The sequence below is a fragment of the Haliotis asinina genome, chromosome 13 (assembly GCF_037392515.1).
Source record: "Haliotis asinina isolate JCU_RB_2024 chromosome 13, JCU_Hal_asi_v2, whole genome shotgun sequence".
Lineage (NCBI taxonomy): Eukaryota > Metazoa > Mollusca > Gastropoda > Lepetellida > Haliotidae > Haliotis > Haliotis asinina.
The window spans coordinates 7,307,122-7,327,256 of NC_090292.1; the positions used below are offsets into that span (position 1 = coordinate 7,307,122).

At 37.4% G+C, this 20,135-nt stretch overlaps 1 pseudogene; it reads right to left on the reverse strand.

Moving 5' to 3' along the window:
* Positions 1–5,509: 5,509 nt before the first annotated feature.
* On the reverse strand, positions 5,510–9,746 carry LOC137260397 (uncharacterized; annotated as a pseudogene).
* Between the last annotated feature and the right edge of the window lie 10,389 nt (positions 9,747–20,135).

Genomic DNA, 20,135 nt, shown 5'->3' on the forward strand with positions numbered 1-20,135 from the left:
CTCAAGCAATGTTTCTCACCACTGGTCTAATTATGAAATCAAGCAGCAAATTGGTCAGCACCCGCTCCCTCAACGGACAAAGGGAATGGGTTCCTGTCCACGTTAGCTGAATTTCTTCACCCTAAAGAGTGACGAGGCTGGATGCCCATCACATGCTGCTATTTAAAAAGATCCATGGTATTCCTTATCCGATTGAAACAAAATATCCCAGCAGTATTTTTTTTTTTTTGATGCCTGGATAGTATAGTGATTGATCCTGTTTTCTGTGGTTTTTACCTCGATATTTAATCATGCCATGTGAAAAATTATGTCTACACGTAGCAAGCCATTTGTTTCATATAAGTGCGAAAGGTTGCAAAGCTTTATATTTAGATAGTTTTCAGGGTTGTCATAGCAAACATGATGCGTAAAGTTTGGTAGCTACGACCCTGGTTTATTATCTATGATATTATGATATTATTTATGTTAATAAAAAGCACACAGTTGATTTATCTGAATTCGTAAACTAATAACAACAACTTTGCCATTGGTAGAGACATCTGTAACTTTCTACGTAAAAAACTGATTATGCCCATTTACCCACTTACACAGCAAATACCTGTGTGCATTTCTTTTGTACCAACGAGGTTCCCTTGGTATCCTCAAATTAGTTTCGGCCCAAAAGTGTTTTCAGGCTGCATGCGACACAGAGATTACATCTTCCTTGCTTGTAATTCGCGTTTGATGGTATAAACCTACACGTTTTTGTAATCGTTCACTTAATGGTCAGTTAATGAATTTATAAGGGGTATAAATAGTAGTAACACCACTAAAATTACTCGGCACAGGTTCCCATTTGGCGTTTCTCCTGTCTGAAGTAAATACTCAACATTGTAAATTAAGGTCTGCAGTGGCAAATGTATTGCATGTTATGTAATATGTGCATGTAAGTGATGCAAGAGGGTTTATCAGCTGAGTTACAAAAACAAACATCGATCAAAGGGTTAACCGATAACACACTGACTGATTAATTACTTCACTTCCACAGCGGATTTGTGAAAAAAGGCAGTGTTTAAGAGCGTAGATTTACGTAATCTAAACTGAATACATCCTGACGTAATGCACGAGTGTAAAAACAACAATTTACCTATAAAGAATTTACCGCCACTGCCTTGACTGATTGATTGTTGCTCATTATTGGCTAACAAATGGCGGACATCATACAGTTAGTTGCCAGGTGTGCTGTCATGAGTGACCAGTGAGATTATGTATACATGTACACCAGTGTGAAAGTTTCTCAAACGATGTGTCCCTTTTTCGCATATTAGACTGTTGAAAGACACAAGACATAGAGCAGGATTATTTACCAGCTGCAGATGAATGGACTATCTTTTTTTTCTGTTGATGTTGATGGATACATTCTTGAAGGAGGTAATAGCCTGACATTGTTGCTAAAACTTAAATGTAATATTTGCATTTTGTTTTATTTCTTGTGGCATTCAGTAGAATCTGGTCGCAAATAGGGGCAATCTATACAATGTTTAGATATTAAAACCAAGTTACAAATTCACTGTAAGCATAATCAGACCGTTTTTTTTTTTTTGATTAACTTTCCAAACGCATTCAAATGTGACAAGGAACTAATTAGGTTTATAAGACAAAATATAAAGACCTACACTAGCCCAGCGCTAAGTGCAGCTTTTTCAGTGTATTGTGCACTTTGTGTTACAAGCATGAAATTTGGCATCAGTGTAGCTTATACTAAAAAAAATTTTCTACTATTTTCGTCATAACTTTTAAAAAAAAATTTCCAATTCTCATAAATCAAATAGTAGAATATTCATAGCTGATCATTTTTCATCAATAAATGTGTTTCTGTCTTTAACGGTGAGGACTGCAGAAGCATATTTATATTACCTGGGGAGTCATTTTTCAAGGACCCCTTATGAATATAATGGATATTGCCAAAATAAACTTTTACATCATAATAATGTTGTTTTGTTTCTATTCACCCGAGGCCTCATTCACAGACCCTAATAACAAAGACTTGTACCACCAGCAATACAACATGGAAAACTAGAGTGATTTCCCCTTTTTCAGTGTAGTCACCTTTCATCTACCTTGACCTCTAGACATTGATTTACATGCACAATGTAAATATTACGGCTATTAGGAAGTTTTTGTTCAAGAAAAAGACTTGTCAAGCAAGGTAAGACATTTTGATTTATATGTAGATGTCAACATTGAAGGAAAACAAAAGTAAGATCATTTCACAAAAAAAAAATTCAAATTTGCCAATGTCATCAAAAGTCATAACAAATACCAGAACACATATACATAATTTTGAAATATATATTCCAGCCAAATATTTAATTGCAAATGCCCTTTTTTGGTCTTAACAATGTCAAGACCCCAAAATAACTTGTCCAAGATCCTTCTTGACATTCTCAGTGAGATACTATTTTCTTCCAACTAGTTACATTTAGGATCTAGTACAGGATCTCTGTTGATCATCTCTTTGCAATAAAATATTTAAATAGTGAAAATTAACATGAGAAAATTATAGTTCTGTTTCTGTTCTGCATTACGTTATGTTTTCAGTCTTTTAGCTTTGAAACAAGATGCCATACTTTGGATTTTGGAACTTTCCAGTAGTGGGAAATAGTTCAAACAATAAATGAGACTGCTAACCTGAATCTACACCCAACACACCTTCTGACAGGAAAGGTAAATCAATCTTTCAACAGAGTATATGATATGTGTTTTGAAATGTTGAAAAGAAATTAAAACTGGAACAATATATTTATTAAGCCTTTGAGAGCCCTTTAATGGATACATTTCATGAAAAAGCTTTTATCCTATACACATATGGTACTTGCAGTCACTTCTGGACTCCAATCAGAGAGTGGATGTTGTCTGGGATGAATACAAAATGGACACCTTTCTAGTGCTAGAACAAAACTATGAAGTGGAAAAAGACGACGCGCTGAATTCAATTCCTGTGTACCTCAAAACTGGCAAGAATTTCTGAGGTGTGATGACAACAAGAATGAATTTTTGCTTTCCTTGCACAGAAAACAGCTTCAGTTGAAACAGACGAACAAATCATCAGCACTATTTGCGAATATGTGGTGTCCAATCAACCAGGAGACCTTTTGGAATTGGCACCTTGTAACCATGAAGAGGCAGTTACAAGATTGCTTCTTTACTTGTGTGATGCGTCACATAAAGGATAGAAGCGGTTTTACATCCGTACTGTTGACACTGATGTAGTTGTGTTAGCCATTGGTACAGCAAGCACTCTTGATCTTGAAGAAGTGTGGGTGGGGTTTGGTACCGGAAAATACTTCCACTATATTGCAGTCCATGAGCTTGTAGGATATCTGGGTCCTGATGAAAGCAGATCCCTTCCAATGTTTCACAGCTTCACTGACTGTGACGGTGTGTCATCCTTTGGTGGAATTGGTAAGAAGACTTCATGGAATGTATGGGACACCTTTCCTAAAATTACAGGCACCTTCCTTTCCCTCACTTGTCTTCCAATTGATATGAGTACTGCACATATTAATCAGCTGGAAAGATTTGTTATGCTGCTGTATGACAGAGCAAGCAACCTCATGAAACTGAATGAGGCAAGAAAGCAGTTGTTTGCCATGAAGGGAAGAACACTTGAGAATATACCCCCTACAGAAGCTTTAATACAACACATAAAGAGAGCAGTATATCAGGGGAGTTATTTTGGGGGCAAGCCCTGAAGGAATGACAGGATTTACCAAGCCCTTTTGGACTGGGGCTGGCAACAACTGCCTGTGGGCCAACTCTCCCAGAGGCATCAAAGAGCTGCCACGAGTTGCAGAAATGCATGTGCACAAACTGTTCAAACCGATGCAGATGCGCAAAGGCAGCTCTCAAGTGCACTGCACTGTGGAAGAGATTGTAACTGATGTTATGAGTAAAACCACATACAATGAGCAAAGGCAGCTCCCAAGTGCACTGCACTGTGCAGATGTGGAGGAGATTGTAACTGGTGTTATGAGTAAAACCACATATAAGTACAGTCAAGTAACCTGCCACTGCATTTTTGCACTGATGTTGCAATCAAACATTTTTGTGTTGATTTCAGTGTGATTTTATAGTTGATCCAAAGTCTACCAAACTCATACTTTACATCTAAGTAAATTTGATGAGATATTCCCTCAGATAACTTTCAGCTGTCCTTACAATCATCGTGTTTTTGATGTTTGTATAGGTTAAATTGATTTTTTCTGGAAAAAGCACCTTTCCACAACTCCCAAATGAAAAATGCCATTTAGAATATGTTAGGAAATGATGAAATAAGGTTCCATCATATAATGATCAAATGCGTATTTCACTGATGTATATGTGGTGGCCATTTTGAAAAATGGCTATCAAAAGTCCCATTTTCGAGTAGTTTTAACATAAACTGGATTCCACACACCTAACCATTAAAGATAGAAACACGATCAGCTATGAATATCCTACAAGATGATTTATGAGCAGTGGAGAATTTTTGAAAAAGTTCTGACAAAAATAGTAGAAATTTTTTTTTTTCCCACTTCCCCCAACTCATGGAAAATATAAAACATCCGAGAGGCCTCTCAGTCTTTATTTCATAAGACTGTTATAAGCTACAACCATGCCAAATTTCATGCTTGTAACACAAAGTACTCAGTTTGATCACTTATCCACCGGGGCTGCACTAGCTTCATTATTTTTCAGTCCTAACATTTTTTTATATCACTGGCAGATGAGTAACCTTCAAGGTGTTTGATTTGTTTTCATAACAACGAAGTAAAATGACTTCATCTTTGTTGATCAGTCTAAACATAAAGTATAAATATTGCGCATATGGGAGGCGCAGCAGAGATCACGAACCAGTCATGAATTCTGGGATATCATCCAGGTACTCACGGGAGAAAAACGATAACAAAAGAAACCACAAGTTCACTGAAATCGCTCCGCACCAGTGCCCTTTTAAGAAGTGATGATAACCCTTACACACTTGAGGCGCCCCACTACATCGTAGTGGGGCGCCTAAAAGGGCACTGAAAATGAGGCTCCAATTGGGGTGGGGTGCCCAAAATGGAACTCCAAAGGGCACTACAGATTCATGGCATAAAAAGGTGGGGCGCTTCGAATGGCACTCACAAGAATTATATAAGTGGCTTGGGGGCTTCCTGGAGCGCTTCCTAAACTTTAGTTAAAACCTGAGGGCGCTTCAAATGGTACCCACTAAATTTAACAAATAGCATTGGGGCTTCCAGGGGCGCTTCTTACACTTTGGTTAAAATGGTTAAAAGACAGGGGTGCACCAAATGGTGCTCATTAGAAACAAACAAATACCATGGGGACTTCGAAGGGTGCTTCCAGAAGTTTGGTTAAAACAAAAAAAAATAGGGGCACTGCAAATGGTTGGTTTTAGCCACAACCATTGCCTTGGGTACTTGGACGGGTGCTGCAAAAACTTATTTTTTCCGTAACAACTAAGAGGGTGCTATATTGGTACTTTCTAGACCTAAAAGAGATTGGAGTCTAACTTAACAGCTCATACAAAAACAAGATCTGTTCTGTTTAAAGCTTGCACTCATTATCAATAGTCATTTTAATAGCTTATTGTAATAATTTTTAAAACTAATATAGGTTAAACAAACCCACTTATTTCAAATAATTATGTACACAATTGAGAAACAAGACTAACTTGTACAGGAAAACAACCTAAAATGATGAATGACTCAAAAGTTTAGTCCGTGCATTTTTAACTCTGAACATGATGAGGGAAGAAACAGTGAAACATCTATATTCATGTACTTCCAAAATAAATCTGAGAAATCTTGAAGGAATGTGAGGTATAATGTTTACAGTAATGTAATGGATTCAATTACAGAACAAAAGACATCACAGAGTGTAAAAGAATGCATAAACACGTCTTACAGTATTATAATGAACAGAGTAATGTTACTTCTTACACATGTATATGCATGTGTAAAAAAGCACCATAACTTCTATCACAGTAAAGAAACAAAATCTAATCTTTCTCTCTTATATTTTGCATTAGTGCTACAAATTTCACACTACCCTGAAAAATGAACACACACGCATATTCTCAACAGGTATGAGATCAAACAAGGTTCCAGTTTCCACTTCAACAAAATGAGCTGGTACATGTAAATGACACTTATGTTCCTTGATAAATCTTTTGACTAAGGCACAATACACTGAACTGTTCTCAGTGAATAACACAAGGTGGTACTGAATCTGACCAAGGTAACGTTTTTGATCCATTCCAATGTACTGAATTGAGTAGCTGTTCCTCCTCGTTACATTTTTGTACATTTTTGAATGAAACATAATACCATTGCATCAGTAGCGGTAAAACTGTGCTGACCTTGTTATTGGTGCATTAATAATTCATCAACCAAATTTTGAATGTTAACAGACAAGTTACAAGGTTTAATTGGGTTTACAGCAAACATGTTATCCTTTATCCAAGTGACGTTTTTTCTGTGATGTTTTCCCCTTAAGGAAAGATAAATATATTCAGCTTCAGACAATTTTGGGAAGAGGGCACATAATTGAGGTAGCTTTTGATGTATTACTACTGCCACTGAAATTTGAAGTTCTACTTTCTGTGTACCATGAAACAATGATCGCAAGTCCCCATTTAAATATTCATAGAAAAAGCAGGAGTGACGCCATAAGGGTCCAAGATCTTCAACTCTCAGAACTAAGTGGAGGAGTGCATGCATAATGGACGTTATATTTCTTTCTGACTATAAGAAATCAACAGATGCACAAAACTTGGCAACAAGAACCTTAGCTCTTCTCTTGAAAGCTGTTTGTGGGAAATTGACCTTCGTAAAAGAATAAATATAGTTTCAACCAAACGGAGATAGTGTGTGAGATATTCATCTGGTAAAATCTGATACAGGCAGCGAACAGAATAAAACAAAGGAAAGGACCTAAACTCTGAAGCCTTCCAATTCTTCAAGGCACCTAGGCATTTTTGTGATTAGATTGGTGGAGAAAGTCTTTGTTATCTTTCATTAAGTATTGATGTGAAGTGTCCAATGTAACATTTTTCATGTTTGTTTGCACATTAAACTGTACAAAGTTTTGGACCACACATCTTGCAGGAGCATCACACACAGCACTATGAAGAACTGCTCGTAACAGCAATGATCTGCCCTCCAGCACAACATCAATACCTAAGAGAAAAAAGAAAGAACTGTAAATAATGCTGCAAAAATTGGTAATAACTGCTAGATATTTCAAACATATTTATATGCTATTGTTCATGAACTTCTGTCCAGAATGAGAAATTGAATTTATCAAGCCATTTAAAAACAGATGCACAACAAACAAACCTTTTTCATACAAGGACTTCAGTTCTTCAACAAGAGGCTGCAGAAAGATTGACATTGTAGGCTTGTTGATGCCATACCAGAGGCCAGCACAGTTTGCATTCAGCGGAGTACCTGAAAACATTGTCAGATATTTATCAAAGCAGATCTACGTTAACTCTTCAATGTTTTAATCAGCAAGTTGGCATTTGGATGTATATGAATATAAAAACATTTAAACGAATCAAATTGAACTTAATCTATCCATGATAGAATTATCACAAAAATCAAATTCTTAACCAATTCTTAAACTAACCACACATGATGCAACTTGTATTTACTGGAGTTATTACACAAAATCCGTCATCCTCAACATCATCACATGTTCCATCCTTTTCCTTCCACATTTAATGAGAATCTGATCAAAAGCAAGGGAAATGCTCCAGAATGAACTCAAGACAGAATTTTTACAAAGTTTTGTGATTTTCTCAACAAAACAAAATAAATAAATAAACCCCCAGCAATCAATAATTGCATACCAAAATTTGTTTTGCATGACCCATCGTCATATACTCCTTTATCTTCCTATCAAGTCTTATGAGAATTTCACTAAAAATAAGACCTCATATTAATACATACTTTCACCAGTTCCATCTGTTGAAACTTTAAAGTAACAATGAAATTAAGAAAGGTTACCTTAATTTTGGGTTCAGTTCATTAAATGTTAGATACAGAGGCCAAGCACTGTAAGTCGATGATCTGAACAGAGGCTCTCCATCTGTGTTGAGTTGAAGAGATATATGAATTTCTGTCTCTTTTCTTCCTTTTTTCGTTCCCTTGAAGTTATCCACAAAGATGTTTTTGTAAATTTTCCCATCGAAGATATCTTCAATTGCTGATGGATTATCCTTCACCCTTCCTCCTTCATGAAGTAAGTCTGACTTCTTTAAACCTATTGTAAGAAAGATTAAATGCTTAACTTATGACACACACTATGTTTGATGTTGCAAATGGGGTTACATAATGGAACACTGCCACACTAAAAAAATACCCTGAATACCAGAACGCTGTTTAAATGACAAAGGACCCAAAACGAACCCATGCACAATAAATAAAATAATTAAAAAATGCATTCATACAGACTACAACACTTAAAATTAAAGTCAAAGCGAATTGATATAAATTTCCATCACACAACAATTGTCCAACATTAAAGGGGCCATTCAATTATTTGTTTCCTAACAATTATATTGACAGCTAAAAAAAAGCTTTGCTTTGGTAATTGATTCATCTATTATATCCAAGAATTTGAGAAATGGCAATTGAAATCTGACCACTGTTACTAAAGCAACAGTGTTATTCAAGTTTCATATGAAATACAATGATTACTATTTTTCAAGGCTTTTTAAGACATATTACATATTTCTAACATTAGATATTAAAAATCTTTTCAAGGCGCCATACTTTCAGGTCTGTCCAAACCTTGAATAAACTTGGTTACTATCTATCTTGTCTCTGACCTGAAAATAGTGCCTGTAATTGACTTATCATTATATCATCATTATCATTGGTATGTATATGAAGGATGGCTGTTCACTTTCCTGGCATTTCTTCCAGGTTGGCTCACTTGCTTTCCCATGGTAAGTGTTGCAAAAACTACACAAGTTGTGCAGCTGTACAGGTGATGACATACCTTAGAAGAAGTTGTTAAATGTTTTCAAACTAGTTCTGCAGAAACATGGAATTATGCAATGAAGTTCGGTTAAGACCAATAAATCTTTCTTCATCACTGTCTTCAATCTCTGATGAGCTTTCTTCGTCATCAGCAAACTTTCCCTCTGCTTGAATTGCATCTTCAATTTCATTATAATCTACTTGAATAATGTCTTCAGATACAGGGCTGCTTTGGTCCTTTACTTCATATAAACATAAATAAAATAACATGAAAATTTTGTAAACTAAATTTAGATACTGTGATGACAAAGACAATTTTCTTACCAAAATTAATAACTAACCACATTCAACTTAATTTAGACTATTATTCAATTAATTTTACTTTCAGTTTATGGTAGTAAAAGTTAAATGGTTTATTCTTTGCAGTCCTTCAACTATGTTTTGGAATAAAACTTTCCGTCTAGTTAACTCAAATAACATTAGAAACGAGGCGCAATTAACTAATTCCTAATTTTATGAACCATTAACGCCGTGTTCATACTCTTCCGTGCAATCGGGTTGTTGATTGTGAAGTTCACCATTGGCGTTTGATTGCTTGCTTTCTTCTTGGGCACTTTCTCTCATTTTTCTCCATAAAGTTGTTCTAGGAGTCAGAGTTTCGTCGAACTTATGTTTCTTGTACGAGCCTTGTTTTCTTTTTTCACATTTTGTCACTTCTGCCCTCTCAGTCATTTTGGCCTGTTTATCTCCTTTATTGTCCAAAATTCACGGTAAGTAACTGAAAAATGGCACTGCCGGGTTATCTATGCGAATGTTAGAACTGTACTAAATCGTTAGCCACGAAATTGCCGACGACCAACAATGCGGCCGGAAGTGGCAAAGTTCCTTGCTTTGTCGTAGGCACCGCTGGCATATCATTTTCCATGGTACCAAAGCGAAGCGATGTAAGGAACTTTCTGCAAACTTTATACCATGAGAAAAAAATTATCCCCTTTCGAAACCTTTGTGAGTTTTGAGTGATTTCTTAAACGTGATTCCTACTTTGCCTTTTGAAAATATCTAGCTGTTAAAAAATAACTGTTATATTGTTTTCTAAAATACAACAACCATTCCTTCCGACTTCGGTTAAAACGGTTAGTTTGACTGGATTTTACCGTTTCTAAACCTGAACTCTGCGATATCATACTACGACTATTTCGACATATCTTCATGCAAGTTTGTAGCCTTGTTCTGGGTGGAGGAATCGGCGTTCAGTGTCCAATTGACACACAATTTGTATACCCCCCAAAAAAAGCCTGGGAATACAAGCCTTGTGATCGGGTGCAGGTTAAGTGTTCTGGAAAACTCTACACCGCTGACCTTCCACTAAAGTTGTAGATTTTCGTTACGTTTTAAGTATTTTGTGGTGGTCGTCATGTGCGTAGAGCAAAGATCACAAATCAGCGTCCAGCGAGCAACAAGTCAGCTGGGTACTACAACTAAATGCTTTACTAGTGACTTATACAGTTCTTTTAAATTACAACAAAACTTCTAACTTCATACGTACCGATCTAGGTCACATACACAAATTAAAATGAAATTTGGAAGGAAGTAAAGAAGGAATTATTCATAGATTGTAGAATTAATGGATTGTATTTGACAGAAAATTTTGTCTATCTCAGATGACCAAAGGACACTCAATGTGGAGGGGAACAGCTACGTTCAAAAATACAAAGTTGTACAAAACAACTGACACCCACACACACCCACATTCTGTGGGTAAAATGATTGACCCCCTGAAAATCCTCACCCCACCCCCACAACGTGATAACTTATGACCGGTCCCTAAGCAGTAATGTATAGTTTGGTTCTTTCTGATGGAACGATGATTGCAAGGATCAAATATTTGAGTTGGAATAATAGGTATTATTTTTTAATTGAAATGAAAAGAATAATTTTCAAAATTGTTATGAATTTGTGCTTGAGAACAGGACTGCAAGACGAAAGAAAGTGAAAACTACCACAATAACTTCCAAACCAGGTAAGATGGAATTAAGAATTTGACATTGTTTGACACTGACTGACTTATTAGATATAATTTAATATAGATAACAGGTGATGCCAGGATTTGTTAATGGAAACAACAATAGCTGAACAATAGTGAATATCAACAATCTCAACTTCAGTTGTTTAGGTATACTGTAAATATTGTTCACATTTTTTTAAGTTTTGCCTTTTAAATTGAAAAGGTTATCTTACAAAGTACTATTGTTATCTATTTTCTAGAAAAGTTCATCATTAACATAATTGTGACTACAAATCAATAAATAGAATGTAGAATTAATGGACTGTATTTGACATAAAATTACTTCTATTTCAGATGACCAAAATGCATTTAATGTGATTTACTGATGAATAAATAATTCCCAGTTCAAGAAAGTGTGCGAGTTGCACGTAAGAAGGCTGCCCTCCTGAAAGCTCGTCAGGTGAATGCTGAGACCTTGAAAAGATCTGAAGAGAGGGTCCTGGAGGAGATGGATGGTCTCCTTGAGTTCCCATTCAGCTCAGAAACGGAGACCAGCGAAGACGAAGAAACAAATTTTGAGGTAGCTAAGGTACATAGCGTTCACTACAGGAACGCTATGCCGCACCTCCATTGGCCCCAATGGTGGAAATCCCTTGTCGCACTTTCGCGCACTCGTTACGACTACTGCGCACGAAAAACTTATATGAATGGCTTCTTTATACTTATACCTACATATAAGCCCTAGTTTCGTTATCATAATATTAATAAATGAATATTTGCAAGCCATCAAACATCTCAGTCGATCGATCGCAGGAGCGGCGCCATTTTAAATTACGTGACGCAAAGGGATTCCCTCCCTAAAATAGTAACACACCTGTTCCAGACCTCGGTGCTTGTTTGTAACAAATTTTCATACATTTTTAGATAAGTAAAAAGGATTGTGTTGAGACTTTCGTTCCCAATCAAGACTGACTGACCACCCAGCCCTTTCAACAACTGTTTTGAAAGTAATTGCTCTGGAGTTTTCAATGCTTTCTACAATATTCACTATATTGGATCATTGCTGTTTCTGTACTACTCCTAAAAGTTTGGCTACAAAACATAGATTACTATTAAGACATATTGAATGTAGGAACTAAATAATTATTGAGTTATCGAAATAATTATCTCTAAATTCCATTTATGGTTTTAAAAAAAAACTAAACCGTTAACATTCCACAGTTCACATTTCTACTGCCTTGAATATCACTTGTAACATTTCCATGTTGTGCTTGGTTTCAAGCACCCAGCTTCAATCCTTGCTGCACATCTCTTCTTTTCCACATTAGCAAACAAGTAGCAAAACAGTGTTTGTTGTTTCAGGTGCAAATTTTATTGACTTATCTTGAGAACTTTAACAATGATGAGTAAATGAAATTGTACATGTACATAGCCCTAAAACGGTTGTTACTTTTCAGCATAAATTGGAATAAATAAGGATCAGTCTAAAGTGGTGCCTTTTGCTATTTGCAGATTTTTTGCCTTTTTATTTTTCTTGGTTGTTATGGAAACGATTTTACTAAGTAAGAAAGAGCAGGATCAGTCAATCGAAAGTCTCCACAAAATCCTTTTAATTTTTTAAGATTGTATGAAAATTTGTTGTAAACAAACAGCGAGGTGTACAACACGTGTTACTATTTTAGGGTTGGAACGCGTCACGTGATTCACAATGACGCCACTCACATGCGAGTGATCGACTGAAATTTTTGATGGCTTGGAAATATTTATTTTGTAATAACGAAACTAGGATGCACATGTAGGTATAAGTTCAAAGAAGCCATTCACGCAAGTTTTTCGTGCGCAATAGTCGTAACGAGTGCACGAAAGTGCGACAAATGATTTCCACCATTGGGGCCTATGGAGGTGCGGCATAGCGTTCCTGTAGTGAACGCTATGTATCTTAGCTAATTTTGAGGGTAATTGAGAATCAGGAATCAGATGTTAGTTTATTTGTTACTGTTACAGGAAAAACCAGAAAGAAAAGTTGAAAACAATTTTATGTCTTAACTGTTTACTCGGTGGTGTTTATGAGTTGTAGCTGATAGATCCTTCCAGTCCAGATGGGCGGAAGGATGGCTCCAGCTGTGCCAGGTACTTGTTGGGCATATTCTTCTCTAAAGAAGATATGTCTAACAAGTCCCTGACATCAGATTACAATATCCCTGCCTCAACCCATACCCTGTGAACGGGATAATTGGTTTGTTAAATTCAGCATTTTGATTTGGTAGAACCTGAATAACTTTAGTAGATTTAGAAACTGCATTTTCAGGTGTAAATTTGTGTGGTTTATTGTGTACACTTCCTTAAGTTGTTTTGAATTGCATGGTGTAACAAAGGTCCTCAGGAACAAGCTTTTGGCCATCAGATGCCGGGAAATAAAGCAGCTGAGCAAAGTTGAAGCTGTACTGTAGACCTGCCCTTCCGTGACTATTTCTTCCCTTTGTCCATAATACCGATGTGTGTTGGAGGCATGTACACAGGCTTCTGTGGAGGTGCATTTGTTGGTTTTCATTAAATCACTGAAGACTGAGTTGCTGTGCAATACAATTTTAAGTTGTCAGCACAATCAAATTATTTGATAAAATAGCAACAAATGTAAACGTGAAAATAAGAGGAATTCCAAACATCTTTCATACTAAACCTTGGTAAGACGAATTTTGAAAATGAATGAAAATATATTTTTACAGAATCACATAAAAATCCATTCTTTCAGTCTAGGGTGTTGGCCAATCAGATCATCATTTGAGTTAGTGAAGTCAAGTGCTGACAATGTAATTTTGTATACCTCCGGCACAGCAACTCAGTCTTTGGTGATTTTATTAATAAAAACAACAGATGCCTCCCCATGGAAAGCCTGTGTATATGCATCCTATACACATTTGAAAAATTGACAAAAGCTTTTGATACTTGTTACCCTTCTAAAATACAGTATATTGATTGATGTGTACATTATTGTCTGGTGGTCATATATTTCTGTGACGGACCTTTACATGCTATACTCTAGAGAGGTTGGATAGTACACATGGGCTCAGTTTATAGATTTTCTGACCTTACGGTTGGTCATCATTTTCTTCAGGATAAAATATATGCACAACTCTAACAGTTGAATAACATTGTATGGTAAATGGATATAAACTTAATGTGTGGGTACATCAGGGGTATGTATATAGTATAAACTAATTGGCCTAAATTATCCAGAGAACATCTCCCTCAACACATTCCATGTTAAATTTTATTCAGACCACAGGGTCCATAGTGTTCATTCCATCCTGCCCATCATTCCATCCTTCTGTCCTGAAACTTTGTCTAGACAATATCTCTTAAACACTTTACATACTGGTTCACTAAACTTCACAAACTCTTAATCATAACCCATGGATGTGCCTTTTGCTATTTCAATTTTTTAGACTTTCTTTTGTTGTTGTTTCCATAGAAACATGAATTGGTGCAAAGTATGTTTGATGGTTACCTGGCCATAGCGTATCACCAAAACTATACATGGTAGGTTCACCAAACTTAATACACAAGTGAATCATGACCCTACAGATATGCCATGTGCAATTAATTGCAAAATGTAATTATTCAAAGTGATGTCAACTTTTCATGGTGTTTCTTCACTCCAAGCGTACCAATATGTGGTAGATTGTCTGTATCTAGATTTTGTAGTTTCTTTCATGTTATCAACATGATATATTTTCTGTATTTGCATGGGTCGTTTTGTTCATGTAGTAAGTACAAATATAGTTCTGATTGATTCTAGTGAGTGAGTTTAGTTTTACGCCGCTTTTAGCAATATTCCAGGAATATCACGGCGGGGGACACCAGAAAATGGGCTTCACACATTGTACTTATGTGGGGAATCGAACCTGGGTCCTCGGCGTGACAAGCGAACGTTTTAACCACTAGGCCACCCCACTGCCCTGATTGATTCTAGATAGTTAATTTATTGGTTTCATACATGCATAAAGGGGTACATGGCAAAACTATGTAACATGTATTTAAAATGTAATAAAGTCAACAAGAACATTTTGTGAGCTGCTGATCACATATATCAGCATCAGTCATTTCCATGTTCCAAAGCATTATGGGGACCGTATGTAAAAACTAGCATTTAGTTAGACCAGATTTTATATATGTTGAATAACAAGCGTTAGGGGCACCAAATCGTATCTATACACACATTTAAAAGCAGGCATGAGGGGGACTAAATGATATATAGTAGTATACCTAAAAATAGCATTAGGGAGACAACCTGTATTTTCTGTTATAAAACAACTTTTACTGACTTTCATGATTTATTGTAACTCTAAATCATCTCAACAAAGATGATGCGAACAATATGCATAAAATAAAGCATACACATGTTTTTCGGTCTCCTTAATTCTCATACATATAGAACCAGCATTAAGGAGACCGGAATATATATCGGAAACCAGCATTAGGGGGACCAGTATAGTATATATATACACACATTTTAAAATAAGGGCCCATGGGGACCAGATGGTATATATAATAATTAAAAAAACGACATTTGGGGGGACCAGATGGTATATAAATTTAAACAAACCAACATTTGGGGGTCCAAACAGTAAACATATTTAAAAACCAGCACTAGGGGGACCAGATGGTAGATGTTCTTGTATTATTACTCGCCAGTTGAAGATACTGCAGTGTAATATTTTCACTTCAGTATTACACTAGTGTAATACCGCTTGACGTATGACGTCAAAATGGTTCAAAGTTGTGACGTCACAATGCTAATGTTGATGTCTCGATTTTACTAGACCTTGCTGACTTGAAAGCTGTGAGAGTCCTCAGCTGAGGTCGTTTAGTATCCTCTATATACCCAGCATGAGGGGGACCAGATGGTAGACATATTTAAAGACCAGATAGTAAATTTTATTTAAAACCAGAATTTGGGCTACAGAGGGTAGATACCTTTTTAAAACCCAGTATTACGGGGACCACATGGTGTACGTATGTGTGTGTGTGTGTCTATATATATATATATATATATATATATATATATATATATATATATATATATATATATATATATATATATATATATATATATCATAAGTTGACATACAGAGATCCGGCGACTATGAGAGCATGCATTCATGCACGTCGACCCCACTGCGGAATTCGTCAGTTTTAGTGTGACTCTTCTAAACCAAAGTTGTCATTTGACAAGAGCCAGGCAGATGGCAGATGCGTGATTGGCAACGTGTGAGATTCACAAACAAGAGCAGGTTTTAATTTCACGGTAATGCCAGCCGGATTTGTGCTCGCAGACGAGTATGTAAACGCTTGGTGCCTGACTGCGTTCATCAAGCCTCACTACTTGGAGCCTATAGCACAATGGTGTGGAGTGAGCTCTGCGCGATCTAAAACAAGATTGAATTCTCGACGATTTTGTGAGACTTGTGTTGCCATAAATTTTATCCAGCAACGATCATGTAGCGTTGTCTAACAACATGATCACGCAAAGTCTCATACAGCAAGGCTAACAGACGACTTCATGCATAACGCTATTGTTATGTTGCCGTGGCCAGCATGTTCTCCCGACATGAATCCAATAGAATACTAATGGGACTATGTGGATCGACAAATCAGAAAACCATCACCCGCACCTGTCAACGCTTAACAACTGGAACAATGTTCCCTTCGAGGCAACGGACCAGGTGTAACGTCATGCGTCCTGTTGCGTCATCACTGGGTCGACGTGGTTTGGGGTGGATTGAAGCCACACTCACGACTGATTCAACATTCGATGACATTTGTTACAAGGAACAGATGCCTACCGATGTGAAGATATACGGAGTACTGATCGTTTAATAATGAGCTGTATTGGCTCAGTAGTATACAACATGTGTAACAATTTTGTACATTGTTTTTTCGTTCACTATGAGAATAAAGTGCTTGTCTTATTGGTTGAACATTGTTACAAGTATTCAGCGGTCCCAGCATCAGAACACCATTGCCTGTTTTAGTAAAGGGAGCAAAAAAGAGATGAGAACCAGGTACCACTATATATGACAGTATATTGATTATAGAGTATAAGAAAATACAAAGCACTTTGTATGATAGAATGAGTGGGCCATATACGAGGTTTGGATAAGTCAGTTTTACTGCTTAAAACTGTGAACTGCAAACATCGAAGTGTTGGCCATGTCCGTGTACTTGGCTACTGATCCGAAGTATTCTTCAAGCATCCTGTAAAACCCCATGTATGATGGCGTCCGTGTACCGGGCACGTGTCCTCCATTCCTTTGGTATGTGTACCAAATGGGGCATAGGAAGTAGTCCAACCTTATCTGTTAATTGGAAGGGTCCATAATTTATTGTGGCACTGTCTGAACTCACTTCAGACCTGTTCCGGTCGTAGAGACGAAGGCTTTGTTCGGCAGGTTAGTGGTTGTAGTGGTTAGTGGTCTTCACACCTGCCAACTCTCACGCCTTTGACTTGAGACTCGCGGTTTTTAAGTATTTGTCACGCTGTCACGGCAGACATTGATAATCTCACGCTATAAAAAAAATATTAACGTAAATTAATCAAAACCACCTTTTCACTGATTTTCAAGCTGTGTTGTTAAAAACACTACTTTTCTTCATCTTCAGGGGGCTTCCCCTACCAGGTCTCCGCCCTGGACCTGGCCGGTTCCTGCAGCCCCTGGACCCCGGCATTTTTTCTTTAGGGTTGGAAGCTCTGGGTCTTTGATGTCCAAATATCTATCCAACGGCGTTGATGTGACAAGCACGTGATTTCCGGATGTGACGTAGGCAGTCATCCTTTCTAAAATATCCGAAGACACACGCAAACGTGCTTGATGCTGGTGTGTATCGAATCAAAGTGTCGTTGTAAAGTGTGATACACTTGTGGTACAATATGCCATATCCAGACATCCCGGTGGCATAGGTTGATGACGTCATAGTGTTATGACATGGTAATAAATGAGTACGGTCGACTAAATTGTAGCTTAACGTATCAAAAGAGATAGCTAGACCAAAACTGCATACCTCAGCTAAAATATTTGTCAGTAAGACCTAGTGGTTGCAACGTGGGTGTGGCTAAAATCTTATTCAGATACGAAAACATAGTCTTAAGATCTTCAACTCCACTTTGTGAGTGCACAGTTGTACATAACCCATGCCTCTATACAAGCTAGCTTTTCTCTAGTACTCGGCAGTGAATTTGAAACTTGAGTGTGACTCATTCAGGTATTTGATGAGTGTTCCTAGGCGTTTTTTCCCTACTGCCTAAACTTACTTCGTGTTATCGTGCGGCAGCTTGAAGATCATTCACATATTTATAACATACATAACAGGAAGACACACGGTAGCAAATTGCAAAGTATGTTTTAAGGCTGCACAATAATATTTTTAATATTTTGTTACCCTTTATCCAAATGAACAGAAGTTTCATATTCTTTGGTTAAGAACATGTTAGTAGTGTTACTAAAGTGAATGAAATTTCTTGATAATTTTTAGTCATGAAACTATTTCGATTCTTTACATGTCTTAGTAAACGTTTGACTATGTCATTTGCTTGTACTGCGTGCTACAGAAACGATGGCAATACCGCGATAGTAGAGAGTTGCTTCAGCTTCAGTCGGGATTGCAGTAGTCATGTGGAGTGATTTGTGATTATGTGGCACATTGTTTTTGACAGAAATGAAGATTAAACATCAGTCAATTGAAAATATATACTCATGGAAACATTTAAGGGAACACATGAAATACCTGTGACTTTTAATCTTTGAAACAGTAAGAGAAAAGTTCACACAGATGAAAAGGCTTATGTCAGTGATAAAAATCAATATCGGGTGTGTCCCCCATGTCTCTGGAGAACTGCTTGGCATCGTCATGGCATGCTGCGAATGAGTGTATGGATGGTACCAATCAGAATTCTACACCATTCTTCCTGGAGAGCCACGAAAGGTTCATCCAAAATGTGGGGTTGAACAGGTCTGTCCCAAACATTGCGGCCAAGAATATCCCAAAGATGTTCGACGTGGTTAAGGTCAGGACTTTTAGCCAGCCATTGCAACACCCGGACACCTGCAGCCCTCAGTCTGTCCCGACAAACATGAGCGATGTGAGGGCCGGCATTGTCATGCTGGAACTCGAACATTCGACCTGCTGTACGCGCAAAGGGGATGACAATCGGGTTCAAGATCTCGTCACGATTTGGTACACCTGTTATCCTGCCATCAACACATACAAGATCTGTTTTGTGATTAACGGTAAACCCGCCCCACATCATAACAGAGACCACTTCATAACGATCATGCTGTTTGATGGTGCAGGCACTGTGACGTTCCCCAACGCGTCTCCAAACTTAAATACGACCGTCATTAAGGTCTAGTGTGTACCTGCTCTCGTCACTAAACATGGTGTTTCTCTATTGACGTGCCGTTCTTCCTCCGTGCCCACTGCAGTCTCAAACGCTTGTGTTGCTCAGTCATGTTGATTCAAACCAATGGAAGGCGGCTTTTCAGACCAGCCGATTTAAGACGAATACGCACTGTAAATGAACAAATTCTGACGTTTGATCCCGTGGGATGTTTTTTCCCGTCCTCGACCACGCCTCATTTTGACATCACTAGTCGCTCTATGGAGATTCCAAAGTCTGGATATCACGCTAAAAGACTTGTGAAAAGTTGTTGCAACCTGTCGTAATGAGCTTCCACCATTAACCATGCCAATTGCCTCCCATTTCTGCGCCAACGTTAGGTACTGTCTCGCCATGTTAACAATGTTCTTAACCGTTGTGTTTGACAGTGCACATACATGTCACGTATAAATCTAAGTGCATGTAACTTCAGGAGAATGTAGTGCACGTGCATGGAAAGCAATATGGTGAGTCTTCACGAAAACGATAATACACGGCGCTGAAGTTAGTAAACAGAAATTTTGAATTGCCCTAACAAACATGCGTTCCCTTAATTTTGTCCATGAGTATAATATATAAAATGTCCAATGCCAGTAGTCCTTCCTGATGGCGACATTAACTACCGCGATAATAGAGTCCCGTGATATTTTTGGGAGCAAATAGAGAAACAATGTCTTTC